The sequence below is a fragment of the Eptatretus burgeri genome, chromosome 17, assembly GCF_056783735.1.
Source record: "Eptatretus burgeri isolate ZD-2024b chromosome 17, Ebu_testis_v1, whole genome shotgun sequence".
NCBI classification, from domain to species: domain Eukaryota; kingdom Metazoa; phylum Chordata; class Myxini; order Myxiniformes; family Myxinidae; genus Eptatretus; species Eptatretus burgeri.
Genome location: NC_140977.1, coordinates 31,602,975 through 31,630,474, shown reverse-complemented (window position 1 = coordinate 31,630,474; position 27,500 = coordinate 31,602,975). Strand labels below are relative to the sequence as shown.

General features: G+C 40.5%; 1 protein-coding gene and 1 long non-coding RNA gene across 12 annotated transcripts in view; both read right to left on the bottom strand.

Annotated features, from left to right (window-relative positions):
* The window catches only part of LOC147009697 (beta-galactoside alpha-2,6-sialyltransferase 2-like), a 109,318-nt gene that overhangs the window by 26,231 nt on the left and 55,587 nt on the right, over positions 1–27,500 (bottom strand). The gene's annotated exons all lie outside the window — the stretch shown is intronic.
* The window catches only part of LOC147009698 (uncharacterized), an 8,796-nt gene continuing 272 nt past the window's right edge, over positions 18,977–27,500 (bottom strand). The window contains exons 1-2 of the long non-coding RNA XR_015052914.1: positions 27,496–27,500; positions 18,977–19,773 (exon numbers count right to left, since the gene is read on the bottom strand). The exon at positions 27,496–27,500 is cut by the window's right edge and continues 272 nt beyond it. This is a non-coding gene — a long non-coding RNA (uncharacterized LOC147009698). The remainder of the gene's footprint in view (positions 19,774–27,495) is intronic.

Below are 27,500 nucleotides of genomic sequence, written 5' to 3'. Positions count from 1 at the left end.
AAGCGTGGAAGAAGAGGATGGCCAAGTGTGTGAGATTGGAGGGAAACTATTTTGAAGGGGACAAGCTGTGATTTCAATATATTTTTTGGAATAAAATTTCTGTGAAGTCACTCCCCTTACTTTTTGGACGGACCTCGTGTATGTATATGTGTATATATATATATATATATATATATATATATATATATATATATATATATATATATATATATATATATATATATATATATATATATATATATATATATATATACACATACACATATCAAAACATGTGGAGTGTGACAAGCACTCCCCCGATCTCCAATAGACATAGTCCTACACCATAATGTCACCTCCAACTCAGAGGCCTCGGCCCAGTGACTCTGTCAAACAGACAAAGATTACTTGTTCAACATTAGTCAAACATCAAACAGAGCTGCCTATCCGGATTTCAGTCTTATTTACCCTCATCAAGATAGCATACTGATAAATATCTAACCAATGATGACCACTTTCGTTGTTTAAACATCAGACGCACCTCCTGAGTGTTATGTTGAGCATCGCCACGGATTATGTCTCACATGGTAAAATGCTTGGGTAAACTGGGTTTAATTTTGTTTTCATATAATTTTTTAAAAAATTACGATTTTTCTGGAGGTTTGGATTAATTTGAAGCAATTTTCATCTATTTGGCATGATTTATAATATGACATACCACTGATTATATTTACTCATGAACATAAATTTTACACTCGGTATTTTTCTTGATTCCATCCGCCACTGAACCGAAGAAGGATGGAGGTTAGGTTTTTCACCCCTGTTTGCAGGATACCAAAAGTTATCTCAAAACGGATTTGAATGAAACTGGTTGAGCAGGTTGGGCGTGTGACAAGGACGAATTGAGTTGATGTTTGTGAAGAATCGGAATTAATTCTCAAATTTTAAGAATCGCCCATGCCAAGTTGCATACATGTGCCGAATATGAAAAAAAATGCATCCGATCATTTTGGAGTTTCGGCTCCGGACGGACGCGCACACACACACACACACACACACACACACACACACACACACACACACACACACACACACACACACACACCCACACACACACACACACACACACACACACACACACACACACACACACACACACACACACACACACACACAAGCCCCCAGCTGGGCTGATATCTGGTTGGAAGCAAAAAACAAATAATTTATCAGCAGCAAAAACAAAATCTGAACTTATGCCAACAAACAGACTGCTTCTTCCTTTCTGGATTTTGAATACCCATCAGAAAAATAATTTTAAGAATGCATTTAAACCCTTGTATCTCCAGACACGCTGCACATGCACTTATTCTCCACCACAGTATGTAGTCTCTTTCTTCTTCTTCAAAATTAATATTTTTCTGAGGTGTTTGTCTGCTCTGAGCCTGGTTCACCAACCTCCTCGCACAGCACTGTGTTATTCCGTGAGTTTAACAAGCGATTTTATATCTCCCTTCCGTTGAACTTTCTTTCCGTTTGTCAAAGTTGGGAATTTAGAATCAGAAAAAGCATCCACCCCCCACCCTGCCCCCTCAAAGATTATTGTTCCTCCTTTCTGCATCCCCTTCACTCCACCTTCTAAAACCTTCCCCCACACTCACAAACATTCTCCCACACCCCACACACTCAAACCTTCCCCCTCACCTCACCCATACCCCCCCCAAAGCCTCACCATATCCCAGCAAATCCTCCCCTCTCCCATCCTGCACCCCCCTCCCCCAACACCTCCTCTTCCTATCTCTAACTGTGTGGATCTTAAACATCCAAAGTCTCCGTTTTAACCTGACAGATCTCTCAATCCAGGCTGTTGCTGATAAAGCAGACATCATATGTTTAACATAATTCTTCCTTCCATAGGATGTCCTGACTCCTTTGTGGCTCTCCCCGGTTATTGTGTCCTCCAATTCCATCGTCCTGAACCACGCCCCCAGCGGCATTGTTGCACTGTACTTCAAGAACTCAATTTCTCACTGTCCATGTATTGATCTTGCACCTCCCAACTTTTAGGAGTATGTCTGGCTGCGACTTCCCCTCCGCTCCAACTTCATGTTCGCCTGTGTGGAGTACCATCCTCCCAACAGTGACGACTTCATTTACATCTCTCAGCCAAGATGGACAAACTTTTAACCACTCATCCCAACTCTCTCTTCCTCATATGTGGCAATTTTAATTGTCACCGCGCAACTTGACTGGGTGTTGGTATCTCTCTCATCATCCAAGGAACTTCAGCAATGGACTTCTGTGACTCCACGGGACTGACTCAATGTGTGAACTTTCCAATCTGGATTTCTACCAATGGAAAATCCTTCCTTCTGCACTTGGTGATGACTACCTTTCCCCCAAATGCCTCCTCTGCTCTTCCTCTGCTCTAATTGGTTCATCTGGTCATATGCTTCTGAAAGTCAACATCTCACTGGCTATTCTCAGAGAGCTGCCACAACACCGGCGAGTGTGGCAGTTCAATGAAGCACATTGGCTGGGACTGCAAGCAGCCATCTCTCTTCAGGACTGATATCCCATGTCTTCTGTCCCTGATGTTAACTGAGCCTGGGAATTCTTTCACAGAAACCTGCTCCCTCTCATGCACAGATTCATCCCATCTCATCTTCAATTTTCCAACCCTTGGTATACCCATGGTATACTGAATCCTGAAGTGAGGGAGTTGCTCTGAAACAACTTGACTTCTCTTCCTGGAAGGCTCATCTAACTGAAGGCGATCTCAGTGCATTCAAAAATGTCCACAACAAGAGTGTGTCCACTCTCAGCAGAGCTAGAAAACAACATCTGTCCATGCAACCTCATGAATGATCTTTCAAACTTGTCTCCCTCCTCTAAAACCCGGTGGCGTCTTGTTAAATCTGGTTCTGGTGTATGCTCCCCTTCCATTAGTTCACTCTCTTCAAATGATACCACAGCCGACTCCGCTCGTAAGAAGACTGAATGTCTCAAATCTGTGTTTGCTTCCAAATCATGTGTCCCCAACCCCTCACTCTCAGTACCCATCCTTCCCTGCCATAACCAACTGTTCCTGGACTCTGACTTTTGCACCTGAGAAGGTAGAGAAGGTTATTTCAACCCTCGACTCTGACTATGCAACTTGACCGGATGGCTTCAACTCACGCGTCCATAAAAGCCTACGCTTCAACTCTTTCACATCCTCTCTCTGCCCACTATCATTTTTGGTCAGTCATATTCTATCTGTTTGGAAATCCAGCAACATAACTGCTTTACATAAAAAAGGACAAACAATGATCCCCTCAACTAGAGGTCAGGTCAGGTCAGGGAGCATGTGCACAGCAGCGCGTCGCTGCGCCCACTTTCCGCTGGTACTCCAGGGGCCTCCGTCTGGCCATCCCCCAGGCAGATGCCAGGCCCATCCCCATCTCCTTGAGATGCTGATCAACCTGTTGCAACCACGAGGCACGTGGTTGGCCCATTGGCCTCCTCCACTCATGAGACTCCCTCGCTGAGAGAATCTGGTGAGCAGGATCAACGTCCGGAAAACGAGCCACATGTCCATACAGCCGCAGCTGATGCTCACGGACGATACAGGTAACAAATCTCATTTGAGTCTCTCTCAGAAACCACTTGTTGGACACAAAGTCCGACCAGCGATAGCCAAGGATTCTCCGAAGAGACCTGGTACCAAAGGAATTAAGTCTCCATCTCAGATCCCTGGTCAGAGTCCAAGTCTCACATCCATAGAGCAAAACTGGAAGTACCAAGAACCTGAAAACTTGGATTTTCGTCCTCCTGCACAGTAGCGGCAGCGCAACACCCCATTATCCAGTGAATCCATGACTCCCCAGGCCTGACCCAGACGTCTATTGATCTCTGACTCGCAGCCAGCAGAGACATGAATATCACTGCCAAGTAAGTGAATCTCTCCATGACCTCAACATCCTCACCACAAACAGGCACAGACAGGACAGCAACATCCAAGATGTCATCAAAATCCTGGATCTTAGTCTTGACCCAGGAAACCCATAATCCCAGCGGCACTGACTCCTCATGCAGCACCTTGAGGGCCCCCAAAAGGATATCTAAAGTCTCCGCATAGATGACTGCATCATCTGCGAAATCAAGGACCGAGATCTTGACATTCCCAAATGATGCACCACAGCTTGATTTCTCTGACATCTTCCCCAGAATCCAGTCCATACAAGTGCTGAAAAGTGTGGGGGCCAGTACACACCACTGATGAATTCCAGTAATAACTGGAAATAAGTCAGAGATAGTACCACCACATCTCATAGCACTCTCAGTACCAGAGTATAGTTCAGACATCAGATCGATCCATTTTGGTGGCACCCCACGAAGACCAAGAATCCTCCAGAGGGCATCCCGAATCACTGAATCAAACGCTTTACAGAGATCAACAAAGGCTGCAAGCAGCCCCTGCTGAAACTCTCGTCTGCATTCGGTGAGGACTGAAAGAGCAAGGATATGGTCAATCGTTGACCTCTTTGGTGGGAAGCCTGACTGCTCTGGATGCTGGTGCTCAAGCAGATGGTGGCAAACCCTATCAATAATAATTATTCGAGCAAACACCTTGCCTGGCACTGAGAGCAGTGTCACCCCTCGGTAGTTGTTGCAGTCTTGGCGACCACACTTCCCTTTCCAGAGAGGGACAACGAGGGCCCTCCTCCAGTCAGTTGGGATGATGCCTGTGTTCCAGGCAGACCACACATCTGCATGCAATGACATGAATGCAGCATTTCCTCCAGCCTTGAGAAGTCCAGCATGGATGCCACAGATCCCATTAGCATTACCCCATTTCAACTGGTTCACCGCAGCCTGTGTTTCCACAAACGAAGGTGGACCACATTTGACTGGAGGGTCAGCAACAGTGATTGTAACACCCCTGACGTCCAACTCAACAGCTCATGGATCAGCCTGATACAACCACTCAAATAACCGGCCCAGCGGGCCTTCACTTCGGACTCCTCTGTCAAGAGCCTACCAACCTCTACTCTAACTGCAGTACACCGAGCGATGGACTTGGTTAAACGCAGTGCACGAATTCCCCTGTAAGCAGGACGAGAATCACTTGATCACAGGTGATGCTCTACCCCCTCTCAGGTTTCTCGCACATCGGCCTCCTTGTCCACCCTGAAGCACGTACAGTTTTATGCCTCAGCTCCCTGAACAGCTCAGCTCTGCCATTCAGCCTGACACTGCGACTCTGGTCAATGGTATCCAGTGTCCCTTTTGAGACAAAATTCTTCTTCACCCGATGGTGAGTTCTAAGACATCCACCGGCAACATCAAGGACGACGGTCTTGAAGGCACTCCACAACTCTTCAGGATCTCCCAAAGCACCCAGACCCCCCAAATCACCACTCAGCTTGTTCGCAAACTCCTCAGCTACCCTCTCATCCTTGCGCTTGCCAACATCCAGCCTCGGCTGGGATGGTACCATTTTCCTGGATTTAAGGTGCAACTTAAGAGTTGCCACAACAAGCGGGTGGTCAGTATTGAGGAACTGAGCACTCCGGTGGAGGTAGATGATAAATGGGGTTTCTGGGACTCCGATTCAAATGAATTCGGGAAAGGGAAAAACTTTCTGACCCAAACCCCTAAAGTCCAAAATAGGAGACTCATTTTCTCCCCATCTATCCCCTTCCCTCCCATACAAGCAAATGTAAAATTGAGACTATGAAAGATTGAGACTTACTGATTAAAGCACTTCTTCCCTTTTATATTTTCATTCCACTCAAAGAGCGAACCAACAAATATTTGCCCATGTTCTACTTTAGGGAATAACTTAATTTTCTTTTAACATTCATTTCCATCGAGTATATTCACAAAGAATAACTTGGAACTTGGTTCTTGGTTAAGTGTCTTTGTTGTGCAGAAATGCTCAAAATCATTTGAAGCAAGCTGTTTTAAAATGAGTCAGTCTGGAGTCAGCCAAGTTCCCTCACTCAAAGCAAAAATGCGACTCATTTCCTATGTGAGACACACCCTGAAAATTTTCAAAAAAAATGACATTTCAAAAAAAAAAAAGTTTTCACATTTCATTGATGTCATCAACTTGCCAATTTAAACCAACTTGCTAAGTGTGTTATATTTCGAATATGGAGCGTTCAGATTATTACTACAACCTTGCAGATCAATCATTTTCACAAGATGAGAGGTGAGATCCTTGTTTTATATTGAAATATATACATTCATTATTTGTTGTTTTATACAGAATTAAATCACTATACAACCAATAATTATTGTGTCTTTTTCGAACAGGTTGTCCCCAAGAAGAACATCGTAAATAACTGATCTGGAACAGGAGGCGTTTACATATCACGAGTGGCAAAAAATGAATGACTTCTTTAAAGACATTCAATCATTCAGAATAGAATTGAATGACATCATTGTTGGCTGGAAAGAAGTTCTCTCACGTACTCTGACCTTGAATGAGTAGAGTCAAAGGTGAGAAATTATTGTGTGTGTGTGTGTGTGTGTGTGTGTGTGCATATGTGTATATGTGTATGTGTGTGCGCGTGTATGTGTGTGTGTGTGTGTGTGTGTGTGTGAGTGTGTGTGAGTATGTGTGTGTGTGTTTGTGTGTATCTGTCTCTGTCTTTGTCTCTCTCTCTCTCTCCCTCTGTCTCTATCTCTGTCTCTATGTCTCTGTCAATATCTCTCTTGAGTGTTGACTCATTATTATTATTGGTTCACAATAAAATAAGTGACCACTATATTCGTTATTGTTGTGTGTCTGTCTGTGTATGTCTGTGTGTCTGTGTGTCTGTGTGTCTGTCTGTCTGTCTGTCTGTCTGTCTGTCTGTCTGTCCCGAGCATAGCTCCGTGGGTTTTGATCCGATCCTGGTAAAATTTTGGTGGGAGGTTTATATCATGATCTAGTTGTGTTTTCCTGAGAATGGGCGTGGTGCGCCCATTATGGGCGGAGCCACGCCCCAAAAACATGTGTTTTTAGGGGGTAGCCGATTTCAATTTGCATCTTCTCCCAGGGGGTTTGTCGAATCTGACAAGGGTTTCGGTATTTGGTTAGCCCAATGGCACCTGCATAGCCCCACGGAGCTCGATTTTTCATTTTCGTCCCAAGGTCAAGGTCACAAGGTCAGGAACTTAGAAAATTGCGAATTTTGACATAAAAATTATCTTCTCCGAGGGGTTTGTCGAATCTGGCTGGGGTTTCGGTATTTGGTTAGCCCAATGGCACCTGCATAGCCCCACGGAGCTCGATTTTTCATTTTTGTCCCAAGGTCACGAACTTAGAAAATTGCGAATTGTGTTTTTAGGGGGTAGCCGATTTCAATTTGCATCTTCTCCTCGGGGGTTAGTCGAATCTGGCAGGGGTCTCAGTATTTGGTTCGCCCAATGGCACCTGCATAGCCCCAAGGAGCTCTATTTTTCATTTTCGTCCCGAGGTCAAGGTCACAAGGTCACAAACTTAGAAAATTTCGAATTTTGACATAAAAATCATGTGACCGCCCAAACTTTGAGAGCTGGGATGACAATATTTTTTATGCATAATCTTGAGGTCATTCCCCACCTAAAGTCTTGAAACCATTTTGCTCTATCTTGAACACCTTGCCCGTAGTGTCCCCTTCAAGTTTGTTTTTACGCTGATTTCATCAAAGTATGGATAATCCCAGGAGTGTGAAATGCCATATACCCTATATGACGTTATAAGTTTTGCACCAAAGGTCATAATCCTTGACCTTTGACCTTTAAAGTTCACAAAGGACAAATTTTTAAAGTTGTTGAACGAAACCGGGTTTTCGACATTTTGCAGCTAATAACCTGTCACTCGTACCACATCATGTTGATCATTTTTATAACTTGGTCAAACATTATCACATTGTCTCATCCTTGACTTCTGAAACAATCTACATCGTCAAATACCGCCCGTGAACCATCATCGTCTTCAGACTTGTTATTATTATTTTTCAGTTTAAACACCTGTCTGGATGAACCAAACACACAACTTAATCTTCTGGAGGAATCTAACACAACACTCAATCTTCTGGAGGTAAATGTTACATTTATTATTTTATTAATATCATAATATAATCATCTTTATATACCCTAATTGTTCTTCCCTCTTTTGTTTTGAACAGAATATGTTAACCGAGTTTTAAAATCACAAACCATCAGACTGGTGTGAAAGAAGATTTTGTTCAATGTTTATAATCTTGTGTTATTATATAATCTTTCCTTATAATTATCCGATTTTGAATTACAAGAAAAGAATAAAGGAGATGTAAAGGGGAGGGGGGGGTTGGGGGAAGGTTAGGGTTGGGTGGTAGGTGCGCTCCCCCAACGACCAACCACCCCCCTCATCCCTCTCCCCTCCCCTCCCTGTGTGTGTGTGTGTGGGGAAGGATGGGTGGTGGGATGAGGGGGTGTTGGGTCAAATGTGGGGGTGCACAGGGGAGGTGGGACTTGTGTGGGTAGGGCTTGTGTGGGTGGAACTTGTGTGGGTGGGGCTTGTGTGGGTGGGGCTTGTGTGGGTGGGGCTTGTGTGGGTGGAACTTGTGTGGGCGGAACTTGTGTGGGTGGGCTTGTGTGGGTGGGGCTTGTGTGGGTGGGGCTTGTGTGGGTGGAGTTTGTGTGGAAGTGGCTTGTGTGGGTGCAGCAATTTTTTAATAATTAAATAAACCTGTTGTGTGTGGGAACTAATAAACTAATCACTAATTATGTGGATATGATGGATGTGGATGTGGCTTATGTGGGTGGGGTTTGCGTGGGTGGGGTTTGCGTGGGTGGGGTTTGCGTGGGTGGGGTTTGCGTGGGTGGGGTTTGCGTGGATGGAGTCAAAAAGGGATGGAGTCAAAAAATATTTTTTTCAATTTATCTTTGTCTTTTGTAGTTCCTGTGAATAAAATGAACCTAAAATCTCTTCCCCCTTTAAATCACATAATTTGTAAGTCCAAGGAACTGTCCTGACGACATCAACAATTTAAAAAAGTTAATTTGTCCATCGCTTGGTATAACCTTTTTCAAAATGAGATTTTCACCTGTATATTCTTACTATATCACGAACTTTGAACTTAGGCTTTCTGACATTAATCTCTTTTTCATATTTTAATTTTGTAAATGTTTCTGATGGCTTCGTTTTCGTTGAGGTATGAATCGTGCTGTTGTACTTATCTACAAAGGCCTGAATTAAAGATAACCATTGTTGAGAACCGAGTTGAATTAATTTTTTTATATAGTCTCTCTTTTAAAGTGTGATTAAAACGCTCAATAACAACCGCTTTTCCTTCATTAAAGGCGCTGTACAATGTCATGTTGTTATTTTAAAGAAAATTCATAAATGTTTTGTTGTAGAACTCTGTACCCTCATCAGTCCACAATTTTTTAGGTTTTCTCTTGCTTTTATTGAATATCTGTTGGAAAGCTAACATAAGAGTATTAACTGTTTTGTTTTTTAAAGGGACAACCCATGCATATCTACTCCTCAAATCAATAACGATTAAAGCATACTTGTACCCCTTATCAAAATTGAGTTCAATTTAATCAGCGGACCAGATATAATCAACTTCCTTGGAATAAACCTTCCTTCTATGAAACTTTGTGATTATTGGTTTATGTAATTCATCAGCTAATTGCTCTTCAATCTTAATGACATCATTAGAGGCTTTAAGTTTTTTGAATTTCCAAGCCCAAGTTTCAATGTAGCACTGATCATCTTCTTCACGATGAACCTATCAACTTTTTCTCTCAAGGTTGGATTTTGTATCAGAGACAAATTATACAGCATTTCTCTATCGGCTTCATGTTTTTCTTCCAACGTTGTGCTATTTTCCCAATCAATATCGTGCCTCATGCACACTTCATCAACCCTATTGATAGGTTTGCTCCACGGTTTAGGATTGTCAGCCTCATCTCATCTTTTATTCAAGATTGTTCCATGACCACAGAAAGAATAACCTGGGAGATGTAATTCCCCTGGTATTCCAGTTGTTGTAAATTTACTTCCTGAGAAAAACTTTTGTATATCTCCCCCTCGTTTGCGATTGGTGATGAATTCACTCTTTTTTGAGCCACACACTGAACATGTACCTTTTTGTATAACCCTATTATTTTTACTTTTAACATACGAGATATTTTTACTCTCGGTTTTCTTGTTACATGGAGACTATGAACTGTTCCAGTTATGGCATTGACCTTGAAGTAATCTTCTTTTTTTAGTAGAGTTTAAGATGACAATGTTATCATCCAAATCATAGATACTATCAATTGCTTCCATATTTGTATTTATTTAGGAAAAAAGATGTTAAAACTTTTGAAATCCTGACCCAAGTATTTTATTTATTTTCTGTCGTTCTTGGGGAGACAACTGAGTTTTGCCTTTCTTAATTTCTGTTATTGCTTACAATTTATGAGATTCCTTTTGGGCATCTTTTATACTCTTTATCGCACCCACTACATTTCCCACAGCAGAAGCAGTTGAACCAATTAGGTCTTTATGTTTAAGAATAGTTGAACCTATACCCATTAGAGTATCAATTATCCCATCTCCTTTTTTTTCTAAATTGATGTCCTACACCCCTTTGCCTCTTAGGTTTATAGTATTCTCTACCAAGATACATACCATAACCCTTGTAGTATGGGGAAAGGAACATCCCATCCCTGTAATTATTTTATATTTTCCCAACTCGTGTTTCCTCACAATAACCATCATATTTATTTTTTGGAAAACTTCACATAGGTGAATTCTGATGGATATAATTTCTCCATTAAACCGGGCGTAGTGGCGTGTGCCTGTAATCCGGCTACTCGGAGGCTTGGGTTGGAGGATCGCTTGAGGACGGGAGCTCTGCGCTGGGCCACACTATGAGAGGGTGTAGGGCAGCCCCGAATAATGGCGAAACCCAATCCTTATCCCTGTGTCGTAATAGGCGACCAGGGTTGCATCAGGAAGGGCATCCGGCATAAAACCTATGCCAAATCAGTATGTGGATCATAACGGATGATCCCTGTGGCAACCCCTAACGGGAGCAGCTGAAAGATGAACAACAACATAATTTCTCCATTAAAAGAAATCATGCGATTATCTTGGTCGGTTATCCGAAACTTTACTCTGTATATAGTTTTTCCTGACACAGGTTGACAAACCAGATTTTTGGGTTCCATATTGAATTTATAACTAATTGGGGTTGAGTATGCACTGAATGAAAATATTGTATTTGTTCTTATTCCATCATTATAAGCGCCATCAATCAAATCACAGTGAATTAATACTGAATTTATGCCTGAGGATATTTGAATGACATTATCACTATAAAACGTCCCATTAGTTTCAATCTTTTTTGAGGAGAAACCCAATAACTCTCTAAATGAATTATCAATTGTGAAATCAACCTTGTAGTTATTTCTAAGTTTAATCGTTGATTTTGAAGTATGTTTTTGAATATCCATAACAATATCTTTTGGTTCATTAACCTGTTCTTTCATAAGGCGAGCAATTTCGGAAGATATTTGAGAAATCTCATATGCTCTGGGTGAAACTTATCATTTTGTATCCACTTCCCGGATTATAACTAAACTTGTCATTTTTCTCGGTGATATTAAACAAGGTATTAAAAGTTTCCATGGACAATAAAGACGCCTCATATTCTTTTGTTGCGTCAAGTTGTAGTGGGTGTGGAAATGAAGATGTGTGGTCGCTTGTTGTGAAATTAAAACTCAGGATTGTGCTTCTCATCGTATTTAGTACGAGATAAAATGTCTTCGTATTGGCATTTATTAATTATTTTCATGTTCATCAACTGGTCTAAAATGGCTGATGCTTCATTAAAACAATTGTTATTTCCAGCCTTCTTACTACCTAACAGCAATAAGTCTATTAACTAATTGTGATGGGTCATTTGGAAGAAAACTAACACCTGAACCAAGCCTACTTAAAGCCTGAATAATGTGTTTCTCCTTCTCATTCTTCCTACTTTTACCAGAAAGACAAACCCTATAATTAAGAGAGTCCAGCAGATCAATATATACTCTTCTTCTTCTTCTTTCGGCTGCTCCTGTAAGGGATTGCCACAGCGGATCATCCGTTATGATCCGCATAATGATTTGGCAAATGTTTTGTGCCGGATGCCATTCCTGACGCAACCCTGGTCGCCTCTAATGACACAGTGATATGGTACACCTATTCTAACCGGGGCATACACCGGGCCCAGTACACTGGTACTCACTTCGCCGACCTTGGAAGGATGACAGGCTAAGTCAACCTCCTGGTGTGGATTAATTCAAGCGGCCAACGGGGATTGAACTCAGGACCTTTTGGATCCCAAGCCGCTACCCTAACCACTACGCCTACACCAGGCTACATCAATATATACTCAATCATCCTTATTTTTCATATCCAATGGTTTCTCAAAATAATTTGATTCATCCCTCACAGTTGAACCTGGTTTTCCATCTTTTGTTAGAAGAAACATTAATCTGGGGGTTAATTTAACAGGGGGTTGAGCAGAACTCAAGAACTTTAATTCATCATGAAATATCAATTCCTTTTCTTGAACAAGATGAAATATTGCTGGTTGTTCTGTTGGAATGAGTCCTGCTTTGGTTTTTGAATTCACTGAATATTCATTGTTTTGAAGAGCATTCACAATATAATCAGGGGGTTGATTAATCCCTTCCAGTTGTTGAAATAATCCTTCATCATCATATTCTAATTCTCCTGTATGCTCTAATTCTTCCTCCATCATTTGACTGAAATCTTTTAACATTTGAATTTTTTTAGGAGTATATTCTATTGTGGGAACTGTGGAAGCATCTATAATTATTTCTTGGGAAGTTTTTAAAAGTGGTTTAAAAAATTTATCTTGTTTTCTTTCAAATGCTTCTTCACCTGTTAGTTTCTGTCTGCATTTTTTCTTCATGTCTTCCTGTTGTTTTACAACCTTTTAAACCAACTATTGATGCTCCTTAACTCTTTTTGCTCTTTCTTTCGCATCCATTTATTTATTGGAAAATATCATTCACTGAATTATAAAGGTCAACAGGGAAATTTTCCTTTTCTTCATCATTAAAGTGGATGTGTTCAAATAAATCATTTTCTTTAAATATTTAATCAAATTCTTTATTAACATTAATAGGAGTTGTAATTTCTTTTTCATTAATACTTGTATCTCTGCTTTTCATACGCTTGCGTTGAGTTTCTTCATCAACATCAAAACCGAATGATAAAATGTTAATCCCATTACCACTCAGATGTTTAATAATTTGTCTCATTCCTTCTGGATTAGTTTCAAATATCCCAAGACCACCAGATTTTAGTTTCTTTAACTCACTCTTACAATGTGAATATTCTGTTGTACCAAGAGAAACCTCCTCAAATATTTGACCTTCATTCCTCATTCGCATATGTTCCTCTACTGAAATACAGTAATAATCTTCACCTTCTACTTCTCCAGGTCTTATTACTCTGGTTGCTGAAGATACAATATGAATCACATTTGTTTTTTTTGAAAATTTACAATATTTTCATTTGTATTATTCAAGAACCTTAGTTTATGATAATTTTTTCCAGAAGCAGATTTACTCACAAGACATATAATAATAGTTGCCATTTATACATGTGTAATTGTTTCTAAAATAAAAATATATATCCCTTAATATCTCATCTTGTTTCACCACAATATATTTATATTTTTCAGTCATGTGCTTCATATATTCCCCAAATTCCTTTTTACTACATAATGTAGAACAATTGTCTCTCCAAAAATTGTTTATATCTATTGAATTAACTTGAATAAAATAAAAGTATTAGCATTGTTTCTTATTGAGCGACGAGGGAGTTGAAAGTACGATTGACGAAGATAAATACAATTACAAGAAGAATGTCTCCCTCTTGTGTAGAAGCTATCCATTGCCGTTTGGTTTCTCTCATTAACACAATCATCAAAGATAACGAGGTTCTTTTTTTATTTATCCAAATCTTGGGGAGAAGGAATATCTTCCGTATTATCATGAAGAATACAAGTTATCGGCTTTGATTTCTTTTTATATCTCTGTGTATCACAAAATAGTTGTATTATATCTTCAATGTTGTAATTATTTTGTTTGTTTTGAAGTTTAAATAAACCGCTTATATCTTTTTTTGAAGACCAGCATTAAAACCTTGTGAGAGTTGTTGATACTCAGGTTGAAAACTCGACTTTGTGAAAATTATTAAATTATCATAATCTAAAAAGTTGGGAGTGAGGAGCATTTTTAAAAGTAAGCAGGTTTTTCCACATCCACTTGAACCAACTATGAGACATCTTAATGAATTTGGGAGATTTTTATGGTTGTTAAATTTTATCTTATTTTCCCAAATAGGTAAAAAATCATTCATTTATATATTTGAAAAACATGTTATTTAATTTATTATTGGCTTTTTTAGAAACTCTATGTCTTATCTTAAGTTCAGGTATAATTTCCAGATAATCCATTATTTTATTTATACAATATCTTGTGTTGATATTTCCCTGAAAATGACAATCATTAATAATATAAATCATCAATCCACGAAACATGGCCGTCATTTGTTCAGTCTCTTCTCTTGTAAGAAAAGGTGTATTATCACCCTCATACTTTACATTCATTTCTCAAATCAATCTTGTAAAGTAATTCTTTTTGGTGTAAATATCAAATAATTATATTCCTTATTATCATTAATTAGAAGGTAATCACAGAACATAAATTGTTCATAGGCTTTTGACTGTGTTTAATCCCCGTCTTTCACACGCAGGCCAATTCTCAGATTTGTCATGTGGAGAATCAGGAAATTCAAGAGGCACAAAATCTAGTAAGCTATTCATGTTTATAAAGTAAAACTTAACTTCAAAGAAAATTAATCTCCGTTATCATCTTCAGTACTTTCATTGGTGCTTTCACAATCATCTATAAAACTACTTTCATAACTATCGTTAGAACACAAGCTCTCGGTGTCATAACTGTCATCTGTTCCAACAGAGATACTATCAGGTCAGGTCAGATATGGGAGCATGTGCCAGAACAGCACGTCGCTGCGTCCACTTTCCACCGGTACTCCATGGGCCTCCGTCTGGCCTTCCCCCAGGAAGATGTCAGGCCCATCCCCATCTCCTTGAGATGCTGGTCAACCTGCTGCAACCACGAGGCATGTGGTCAGCCCATTGGCCTCCTCCACTCACGAGACTCCCTTGCTGAGAGAATCTGGTGAGCAGGAGCAGCATCAGGAAAACGACCCACATGTCCATACAGCCGCAACTGACCCTCACAGACCATGCAGGTAATAAATCTCATCCGAGTCTCTCAGCAACCGCTCGTTGGACACAAAATCTGACCAGCGATAGCCAAGGATTCTCCGAAGAGCCCTGGTACCAAAGGAATTAAGTCTCCATCTCAGATCCTTGGTCAGAGTCCAACTCTCGCATCTATAGAGCAAGACTGGAAGAACCAAGGACCAGAAGACTCAGACTTTCGTTCTCCCGCACAGGTACCGGCAGCGCCACACCCCATGATCCAGTGAATCCATGACTCCTCAGGGCCGAGCCAGACATCTATTGACCTCTGACTCACAGCCAGCAGAGACATGAATATCACTGCCAAGGTAAGTGAATCTCTCCACGACCTCAACGTCCTCACCACAAACAGACAGACAGGACAGCAGCATCCAAGATGTCATTGAAAGACTTGATCTTAGTTTTGACCCAAGAAACCCGTAATCCCAGCAGCTCTGACTCCTCATGCAGCACCTCAAGGGCCCCCAAAAGGATATCTAAAGTCTCCGCAAAAATGACTGCATCATCTGCGAAATCAAGGTCTAAGATCTGGTCATTCCCAAACGATGCACCGCAGGTTGATCGTTCCAACATCCTTCCTAAAACCAAGTCCATACAAGTGCTGAAAAGTGTGGGGGCCAGTACACACCCCTGATTAACTCGAGTAACAACTGGAAATAAGTCAGAGATGGTACCACCACACTTCACAGCACTCTCAGTACCAGAGTAGAGTTCAGACATCAGATCGATCAGTTTTAGTGTCACCCCACGAAGACCAAGAATCCTCCAGAGGGCATCCCGATTGACTGAATCGAACGCCTTACAGAGATCAACATGGGCTGCAAGCAGCCCCTGCCGAAACTCTCGTCTGCGTTCGGTGAGGACACAAAGAGCAAGGATACGGTCAATCATTGACCTCTTTGGTGTAAAGCCTGACTGCTCTGGACGCTGGTGCTCAAGCAGATGGTGGCGATCCCTATCAAGAATTATCCGAGCAAAGACCTTGCCCGGCACCGAGAGCAGCGTCACCCCTCGGTAATTGTTACAATCTTGGCGATCACCCTTCCCTTTACAGAGAGGAACAACAAGGCCCCTCTTCCAATCAGTTGGGATGATGCCTGTGTTCCAGGTAGAGCACAAAACTGCATGTAACGACATGAGTGCAGCATTTCCACCAGCCTTGAGAAGTTCAGCATGGACGCCACAGAACCCTGGAGCTTTACCACGTTTCAACCTGTTCACCGCAGCCCGTGTTTCCACAAGCGAAGGTGGACCACAGTTGATTGGAGGGTCAGCAACAGGGATTGTAACACCCTTGACGTCCAACTCGACAGCTGGGGGATCAGCCTGGTACAACCGCTCAAAGTAACCTGCCCAGAAGGCCTTCACTTCAGACTCCTCTGTCAAGAGCCTACCACTCTCTGCTCTAACTGCAGTGCTCTGAGGGATGGGCTTGGATAAACGCAATGCGCGAATTCCCCTGTAAGCGGGACAAGAATCACCTGTCCACAGGTGATGCTCTACCCCCTCACAGATTCCTCGCACATAGGCCTCCTTGTCCACCCTTAGTGCACATACAGTTTTACGCCTCAGCTCCCTGAACAGCTCAGCTCTGCCATTCAGCCTGACCCTGCGACTCTGGTCAATGGAATCCAGTGTCCCTTGAGAGACAAAATTCTTCTTTGTCCTGCGGTGAGTTGCAAGACATCCACCGGCAACATCAAGGAAGGTGGTCTTGAAGGCACTCCACAACTCTTCAGGACCCCCCAAAGCACCCATACACCTAAAATGTCCACTCAGCCTGTTCGCAAACTCCTCAGCTACTCTCTCATCCTTGAGCTTGCTAACATCCAGCCTAGGCTGGGATGGCACCATTTTCGAGGATTTAAGGTGCAGCTTTAGAGTTGCTACAACAAGCAGGTGGTCAGTATTGAGGAACGAGCACTGTGGTAGACCCTGCAGTTCTGGATCATCATCCAGCGACCGTCAACACGGACATAGTCAATCTCCTTTGCCACACCACCAGCGTTGGAATACCAAGTCCAGCGATGACCTTGTAGGCGCTGAAACCATGAACCAGCCACCCTAAGTCAATGACTTCTTGCAAAGTCAAGGAACTTAGTGCTATTCTGGTTCATAGTTCCAGACCCATGGGGACCAACACATGTCTCATAACCATCCCTATCAGTTCAAGTCGATGCATTGCAATCCCCCAAGACTAGAAGTGTATCTCGTCTGGGGCACTGATCAACCACAGAATCGAGCGTGGCGTAGAATGTGTCCTTCACGGTGAGGTCACTCGCCTCAGTCGAAGCATAGACAGAGACCAGGAAATGACACCTAAGGAGTGACGAATCCTTAGTGTCATAATAAGCTCGTTGACCGGTGTTACCTCAATTATCATTGGGGCAAGCTTATTGGACTCAGCTACAGCAACTCCTTTGGTATGGTAACCATCAGAGCGACCAGACCAATAGTAGGTGTAACCACCCACCATTATCTCGCCGCAATCCGGTCTCCGAACCTCAGAGAGTGCTGCAATACCGATGTCCAAACGCTTCAGCTCAGATGATAACAGAGACAGGTGATCATCCTTTCTTAGGGATAGGACATTCCAGGCACCCACCCGAAGGGACCGCCTCAGGTTAACCCAAGGAGACCGCCGTCTGGTGGACGACACCTCAGCACCACTCCGACACACTCTCCCGCAATCTGACCCAGGGATGTTACCCCGTGGTTTCCCTCCTTTCATCAAAGATTGGGGGTCCCGAAGGCTTTGCTCCAATCCCATCATCTGGTGAGCTGCCCTGCGAAGTGAAGTTGCACAGGAGGTACTCCCACGGAGTGGGTTTTCAGATTTTTTTTGCGTTTTTGTGTTTTGCGGAATGAAGGGTTTTACGGTGGCCGGAGTGCAAATCCTGCCACTAACCTCCAAATAAAAAGTAACCCAACTGCAGGAGGACGTCCGCAGACACAGTTGGGCACAAGATATGGATGGCCATTGGCTCACAAGGAGCTACTCCGCCCTTTGACAAGGATACTATCATCACTCTCATAATCTTCAAAATCTTCGGTTGAATAATGACTCCTATTTAATTAGTAGAAAAAACATTACCATCTATATCTGTATACTTTTTTCCATGAACAGATTCAACTACCACATTTTTTAGATTAAAGGTAATTTTAAAATGGTCCTTAACTACAATTGAATGAAATGTCATTTCACCTGGCATATTAACATCCTTTATGTCATCAGGATTTACATTTTTAGGGTTGTTGAAAAAAATACAAATTTCTCCTTGCATATTACACATGGTCTTCTCTTTTCTATCTAAAGCTTCATCCATAAGGTTTTTCTTTTTTGATACTTTTTCTTGTTTCATTGCTTTTTCGAGTTTTGAATACATTGCCAGAAGGAGTGGAGAAACTTTTGTCCGAGCTACTTTAATTGATGTTCTTCCAGATATACTAAAAGCCCTTCCACTGAACGAAATTGAAGAACTCATATTATTCACCATAATTGTTTTTATCCAATAGTGTTATATTTATCTTTATTCAATTTTATATCCTCGACATATTTCTCAGTATCTTTTACAAATGAAGAGATTGATTGAGACTTGTCTTTTGTGTCTTGATACATTGTATTTATTAAGTGAAAAAAGTTGGAGGACAAAATGGTTTTAAGTACAGATTCACCTCTGAATTAAACGGGATTTTCATCAAGAAAATTTTATTTTAAGCAAAGTTTTATCTAAATATGGTGAATACAACGTACTGCAACATTTGTAATCATGAATATAAATGTTATAAAAAACACCTTCAAACCAACAAACACACATTCAATCTTTTCAAACAAATATCTCCACTTGACCAAGAAACGAAACATTGTGATGGATGTGATAATGATATTCTTTTAAAAATCTTTTTATAATAAACACCTTCAATCACGCAAACACAAGATTAATGAAGAAAGGGAAGGTGCCACTAAATTATCCATTGAAAACACTGATGGGGAATTTAAAGGATATATAAAAATAAGATTGTTTTGCTTTCAAGACCCTGGACCATCTTCAATCATTGAAGCTGTTGATATGGTTAAACAAAGTATTGAAACTATAATTAAAGGCAATAAGTGAAATGAAATCTTTAAAGTTTTATATGGGAGTGAAATTAAATATGGTAAGAGAAGGTGATGAAACTACACCCTATATGAGGACAAACCCTCACTTTATCTCATCATTTCAAGATTTTGTAAGATGTGATGTTTATGATGAACTCCAGAGACAAGTACAAGATGTTGATAACACTGCAGTAGGTAGTGAATTTGCTATTACAAAAATAATCTTATTAGATATACACATCTTAAAATCAGATCCTCTTCAAGCTTCTTATTGTATTGATTTACCAAAAGAGATAAAACTTAAGAAAGTGGTTGTTAATATTCAAAACAAAGATAATAAATGTTTTCTATGGTCTGTTCTTGCTCACTTACATCTTCCACAATGGAAACCTGAAAGGGTTGAACATTATAAGAAATACGAGAATAGATTAAATGTTAAAGATTTAACGTTTCCAATGTCATTGAAAGAGTTTCCTAAATTTGAGAAAATGAATAATTTATCTGTTAATGTATATGGATTAATGGATACAAACAAAGTTCAGATCTTAAAAATGTAAAACAACTATAAAAATGATGAAACACACATTGACCTTCTCTACTTTACTTCAAAGGAAAAATCACATTATGCTTTCATCAAATTTTTATCAAGATTAACCAAATCACAACTATACAAGAGAAAATGTAAAACGTATCCTTGTAAGAGATGTCTCAACTCCTTTCACACAAAAGAACGATTAAATCAACATTCGATATATTGTTGAAATCATAAATCAACCATAATCAATTTACCAAAAGCAGGTTCAAACATATCACTCAAAGATTTTAACAAATCTATAAAACATCCGTTTGTGATGTATGCTGATTTTGAAAGTATCCTTGAAAAGATAGATACTGTTTCTCCAAATCCAAATAAATACTCCTTGTGGTTTGTGTTATTATATCAAATCATCTGTTGGTGATGAATACAAGTTTGAACTTTATAGAGGAGAAGATTCCTCAGAGGAGTTTGTAAGACGATTGGAAAAAGACTGCATAAGACTAAGAGAAATAATGGTTAAAACCTATAAACCAATGTAATTAGCAAAGGGAGAGAAAAAGAAATTTAGAAAGAACAGTATCTGTCATGTTTGTGAGGAGAAAATTGAGGGAGAGGTCAAAGTTTGGGATCATTGTCATCTCACTGGAAAATATAGAAGTCCAGCTCATTCCCGTTGTAATCTTAATTACAAGCCCCCAAACTTTATTCCTGTCTTTCTTCACAACAACGCTCACTATGACACACATCAATTTATAAATGAACTTTCAAAGACATCTGGAGATATTTCTGCCATTCTGAACACAGATCAAAATACATCTCATTCACAAAAACAATTCATACATCCCCTGTAACCCATATCAGATTTCTTGACACATACAAGTTTATAGCAAGTCAATTATCTAACTTAGCATCAAATATTAAAAACTTACCGAATCTTTAATCATATTTCTCAAATCAAGAAGAGATTGATCTCTTATCACAAAAGGGAATATGTCCATATGACTAAATGGATTCATTTGAGAAGTTTAAAGAAACGCAACTTCCTTCAAGGGAAAGTTTCTATAGCAAGTTGAATAAAACTCATATTTCCGATAGATATTATACACAAGCTAAAAAGGTTTGGGAGAAATTTAATATAAAGAATCTTGGAGAATATCATGATTTGTATTTTAAAACTGATGTATTGTTATTGGCTGATGTGTTTGAAACTTTTAGAACAGTCTGTCATAATAACAAGCTCAAATGAGCTAAGATCCTCGTCCTCTTAATGATGACGTCATAAAAACGAATATGACGTCATTGTAATGTATCAGGTTTGCGATAAATTATCTGTGCTAATGCCCGGCTTGATTCCCGCAAACTAAATTCTAACAGCTTGCCTAGTTTCGGAGATAATGGTAGAGGCGATTTCCATTAGCGGCGATATTATGATGTTAACTTTTTTTCTAGGAAGAATTTCCAAAATCAGAGATGGTTACTGCCTGCGCGTGGGCTTTCTGCATATACATGGCAAGTTTCACGAAGATCCGATGAAAACTCTAGGTTGTGAAACAAAAATGTCAAAAAATAGGAATGACGTCATAAAAATCGATATGACATCATAGTGATGTATTATATGTGCGGTAATTCATCTCTGCTAATGCCCTGTTCGATTCCCGCAAACAAAATTCAAAAAGCTTGCCTAGTTTCGCAGATAATTTTTAGGCGATTTCCATTAGTGGAGATATTTTGAAGTCATAACTTTTTTTCTTGGAGGAATTTTCAAAATCGAAGATGGTTACTGTCTGCACAGGGTATTTTTTACATATATATGCCGTTTCAGGAAGTTTTGATGAAAACTGTAGGCTGTGAAACAAAAAAGTCCACAAGAAGAAGATGAAGAACAACAACGTGAGTAAGACTTAGAGATCCTCCACGAGGATCTAAAAATTATTATGGATTAGACCCTGCTCACTATTACACAGTCCCGGATTTGGCTTGGAGTGCCATGTTAAAAATGACAAAACAAAATTTGGAATTAATCAGTGATATAGATATGCTTTTAATGATATAGAGGGCTAAAAGAGGAGGAATATCTCAAGTATGTTCCAAGAGATATGGGAAAGCAAACAACAAATATCTTCCTGATGATAATAACAATGAGGACAACTCTTTCCTGATGTATTATGATGCTAACAATTTGTATGGGTGGGCTATGTCTCAATCTTTCCCTTATGGAAAACTTAAATGGGTTAAAGAAAAACATTATGAAAAAAGTTTTACAAGACATTGTTGTCTCCTCTCAAAAAGAATTGGATGAAGCTGAAGTTGGATTTTATTTTGAGGTTGATTTAAAATATGCAGAAGAACTTCATCACAAACATAAAGACCTACCTTATGCCCCTGATAAAGAAAGTCCAAGAAAAGAATGGTTAAGTGATTACCAAGTCATTTAATATGAAAGGTAAATCTACAGAAAAACTACTTACTACATTAAATGATAAAGAAAGTTATGTTTTACATCAAAGGAACTTGAGGCAATATTTATCTGCTGGGTTGAGAGTGAGGAAAATTCATAGTATTTTGAAATTTAAACCTCCTAATAAGAGGTTTCATAACTATCGTTAGAACAGAAGCTCTCGGTATCATAACTGTCTTCTGTTCCAACAGAGATACTATCAGGTCAGGTCAGATATGGGAGCATGTGCCAGAACAGCGCATCTGCTACCTCCTAATAAGAAGTAACCCAATTGCACGCAGGAAGAAGTCCACAGACACAGTTGGGAAAATTTATAGGATTTTGAAAGTAATTTGTTGAAGAAGTATATTGATTTTGATACAAAAAGGAGAACAGAAGCAAAAACAGATTTTGAGAAGGACTTTTACAAATAAATGAATAATGCTGTATTTGGAAAGACTATGGAAAAAGTGAGGAATCGACAAAACATAAGACTTGCTACATCTTGGAAACAGGCTTCAAAGTTAATTAGTAGACCAAGTTTTGAGCGAGTGGAGGTGTTTTCAGAGAACTTTTGTGCTATTCATTTGAAAAAAGAGAGTATTGAAATGGATAAACTTATTTATATAGGAACATCAATTCTTGACTTGTCAAAGTCGTTAATGTATGACTATTACTATAATAATTTAAAATCAAAGTATAAGGATAATGTGTCATTGTTATATATATGGATACAGATAGTTTTATATTAGAAATTAAGACAAGTGATGTAGATGAGGATATGATTGATAATATTAATATATATGATACAAGTCATTATAAGCCAGGTGGTGTGTTGTTTTCATCAAAGAATAAAAAGGTTATTGGTAAGTTTAAAGATGAATTGGGTGGGAAGGTCATGAGTGAATTTATCAGATTGAGATCAAAGTCTTATGCTTTCACGTATATTGATAATAATAACATTGAAAGGTGTGATAAGAAGCTTAAGGGAATAAAGAAAAATATAATCAAGGAAACAATAAACTTTAAACATTATTACAACTGTTTAACCTTAAAGAAGGAAGAGTACAGAAAAAATGAATACAATAAGAAGTTATAAACATCAATTATATACAGAAGAGATAAATAAGAAAGCATTAGGAGTTTTTGATGATAAAAGATATATTTTAGAGAATGGAATCAATAGTCTCCCTTATGTTTATAAGTATAAGTGTGAAGATATTGGGTTGGGAATTTTAACAGGCTGCCACTGTCTTTTTGCTGATTTATAAATGATAGAACCAAGCAATAACCAAACCAAAGAGTGGAGATGCAATCAGCCTTGGTATTTAAATGGGAAACATAAAGAATGTGAGAAATATCAAATAAGTCTTATTGAAGAAATATAAGGGTAAAAGTAGATAAAACAAATAAGAGGATAAATTTAATTACAAATAAGTTGGAGGATATAAAGAAAAAAAAAGAAATATCCTTGAATGGACTGAAAACTTTGATGGTTATGAATTGAACAATGGAAAACAATTCACTACAATCTCGAAATGATATGTGGCTCAGGAGGTGGTCAAATAAGAGCATAAAGAGAAGTTTATCATTTCATTTCTGCACAACAAAGACACTTAAACCAAGAACCAAGTTTCAAATTATTCTTTGTGAATATACTCGATGGAAATGAATGTTATAAGAAAATTAAGTTATTCCCTAAAGTAGAACATGGGTAAATATTCGTTGGATCGCTATGAGTGGAATGAAAATATAAAAGGGAAGAAGTGCTTTAATCAGTAAGTCTCAATCTTTCATAGTCTCAATTTTGCATTTGCTTGTATGGGAGGTAAGGGGATAGGTGGGGAGAAAATGAGTCTCAATTTTGCATTTGCTTGTATGGGAGGTAAGGGGATAGGTGGGGAGAAAATGAGTCTCAATTTTACATTTGTTTGTATGGGAGGGGAGGGGATAGGTGGGGAGAAAATGAGTCTCCTATTTTGGGCTTTTGGGGATTGGGTCAGAAGGTTTTTCCCTTTTCCCCCCATTCATTTGAATGGGTGTCCCAGAAACCCCATTTATCATCAATTGGTGGACTCTGCAGTTCTGGATCATCCTCCAGTGACCATCAACGAGCACATGGTCAATCTCCTTTGCCACACCACCAGCATTGGAATATCAAGTCCAGCGATAAGCTTGTGGGCGCTGAAACCATGAATCGGCCACCCTAAGTCCATGACTTCTTGCAAAGTCATGGTTAGTGCGATTCAGGTTAGTGCTATTCAGGTTCACAGTTCCAGACCCATGGGGACCAACACATGTCTCATGTCTCATGATCTCATGATGTCCATGATGTCAACACATGTCTCATGATCAATTCCAATGGATACATGGAAATCCCCCAAGACTTGAAGCGTATCTCGCCTGGGGCAGTGATCAACCACATAATCGAGCATGGCATGGAATGCGTCCTTCACAGTGAGATCACATGCCTCAGTCAGAGCATAATTAGAGAGAAGAGGAAATGACACCCAAGGAGTGACGAATCCTTCATCTCACAATATGCTCGTTGACCGGTGTTACCTCAATTATCATTGGAGTCAGCTTATTGGACACATCTACAGCAACTCCTTGGGCATGGGCACCATCAGAGCGACCAGACCAATAGTAGGTGTAACCACCCACCATGATCTCACCACAATCCAGTCTCCGAACCTCAGAGAGTGCTGCAATACCGATGTCCAAACGCTTGAGCTCAGATGATAACAGAGACAGGTGATCATCCTCTCTTAGGGATAGGACATTCCAGGCACCCATCCCAAGGGACTGCCTCAGGTTAACCCAAGGAGACTGCCGTCAGGTGGACAACGGCTCAGCACCACTCCGCCACACTCTCCCGCAATCTGACCCAGGAATGTTACCCTGTGGTTTCTCTCCTATCATCTAAGATTGGGGGTCCCGAAGGCTTTGTCCCAATCCCGTCATCCGGTGAGCTGCCCTGCGAAGGGAAGCTGCATAGGATGTACTGCCACGGAATGGGTTTTTAGATTTTTTTTATGCTTCAAGAATGTTTTGCGGAATGAAGGGTTTTACGGTGGCCGGAGTGCAAATCCTGCCACCAACCTCCTAATAAGAAGTAACCCAACTGCAGCTAGACGTCCACAGACAGTGTTGGGCACTAGATATGGATGGCCATTGGCTCAAAAGGAGCTCCTCCGCCCTTTGACAGATTTTGTTTTTAATCCTGCTGGGTGTCCAGATCCAAACACCGTCCTCACCGGAAAACCTGGTGGGGGAGACGGTTTAGTCGCCGACAACCCGACAATGGAACAGGTTAGTACAGGTTTCCAGGATACCTGTAGCAAATTACAGATCTGATCTGGCCTGACCTGACAACTACAGGCCCATCAGCTTACTCCACGGAATTACGACAAGGTCATGGATTCCATCATCTTCCGACAAGGTCATGGAATCAATCATCACAGTTGATATGAAATCCTTCCTTTTCTCCATCAATCTCATCTCAGATCACCAATTTGATTTCACACCAGATCACTCCACCTTGGACATGATGCTTCTACTCACCAAACAACGGATGGAGGCCCTCATTGTCAGAAATGAGATCAGGGCCGTCTCCCTGGACATATGTCATGCTTTTTTATACAGTCCGCTTTCCTGCCTTTCTCTCCAAACATTGCCAAGGCGAACTCCACGCATGGCTTTCTGACTTCCTCTACTCTCGTATCCAATATGTGGCACTCAATGGAATCCTTTCATCTCCTCTCCCTGTCGAGGCTGGAGTGCACAGAGGCAGTGTTGTAGACCCAGTCATATTCCTGTTCTTAATCACTGATCTCTCTGACTCTGGAAAATCTCCTTAATCTATTTGCTGATGACTTCACCCTCTGCTGTGATATCCCTCATCATTCAGACAGGCAGGCTGCAGCCTCTTCCCTTTCTTCAGAACTTTAAAATAAATAAAAAAACTGGTCAAACACTTGGAATGTCTTTCAATCCTGACAAGTTGCACACTCTCACTATCTCTCTCTGAAAGGACCATCTGACAAACCCTCATATCTACTTTATTAACAATCCTCTTGAAAAAGTTGAGTCATTCAAACTCCTGGCTCTCACTATCAGCCATGATGTTTTCGGCAAACCACTTTTAAATGTTGGATTTCAATGTCACCCCTGACTGGGCATCCTCTGTCATACAAAGTCCTTCCTTGGCACACCTGAACTGTCCACCTTCAACACTTTCATCTGCAGCTTGTTGGAGTACTACTCTCACCTCGTGACTGGCTTCTCTGCCTCACATCTTTCTCAACTTGATGCCATGGAAACCAAGGCCTGTACGATTATTGGAATCTCCCACGATGAAGCTGTCTATGGGCCTATCACTTCGCCATCACAGACAGGTCAGTTGTCTCTGTCTTCTACCACCTTCCTTTCTGGTATTTTGCAACCTCTGCTCTTTCCATGCTTTGCCCCCGCCCTCCCCTCCCCCAGGTTTCTGCAGGGCGCACATGGTTCACTATCAACCCACTTCTGGTGAACTACCTAAATCCAGGATCACTGCTCACCTTCACTCATTTGTTCCTCTTTACTGCCTGTGGAACCAACTTCCACATTCTCTTCCATCTCATTCTTCCCTCCAGATTTTCAAGATAGCTGTTCACCACCATCTCTGATAATCCCAAATTCAAAACCATGATTTTTTTCTACCCTCATTAACCGCACCACACATCCCCATCCCACCCCACCCAAAGAGTTTCCTTCTATATTCATCTTGTCCACACCATGCATCCTTTCCTGCCCCCCATTTCTCCCCACACCCATTGTTTGTCCACCTCCCTCTGTCTTGACCTTAGGCTCTGCTGTTGGCGTTTACTCTCTCTCTGTCTCTCTGTCTCTCTGTCTGTCTGTCTGTCTGTCTGTCTGTCTGTCTGTCTGTCTGTCTGTCTGTCTGTCTGTCTGTCTGTCTGTCTGTCTGTCTCTCTCTCTCTCTCTCTCTCTCTCTCTCTCTCTCTCTCTCTCTCTCTCTCTCTCTGCTGTTCCTTTTGTCCTGTTGTGTCCTGATATATTCAGTGTACTCGTACTAGCTCTTCCACAAGCCTCAACTATGCATACAAAAATAAATAAATAAACAAGAACACACCGATT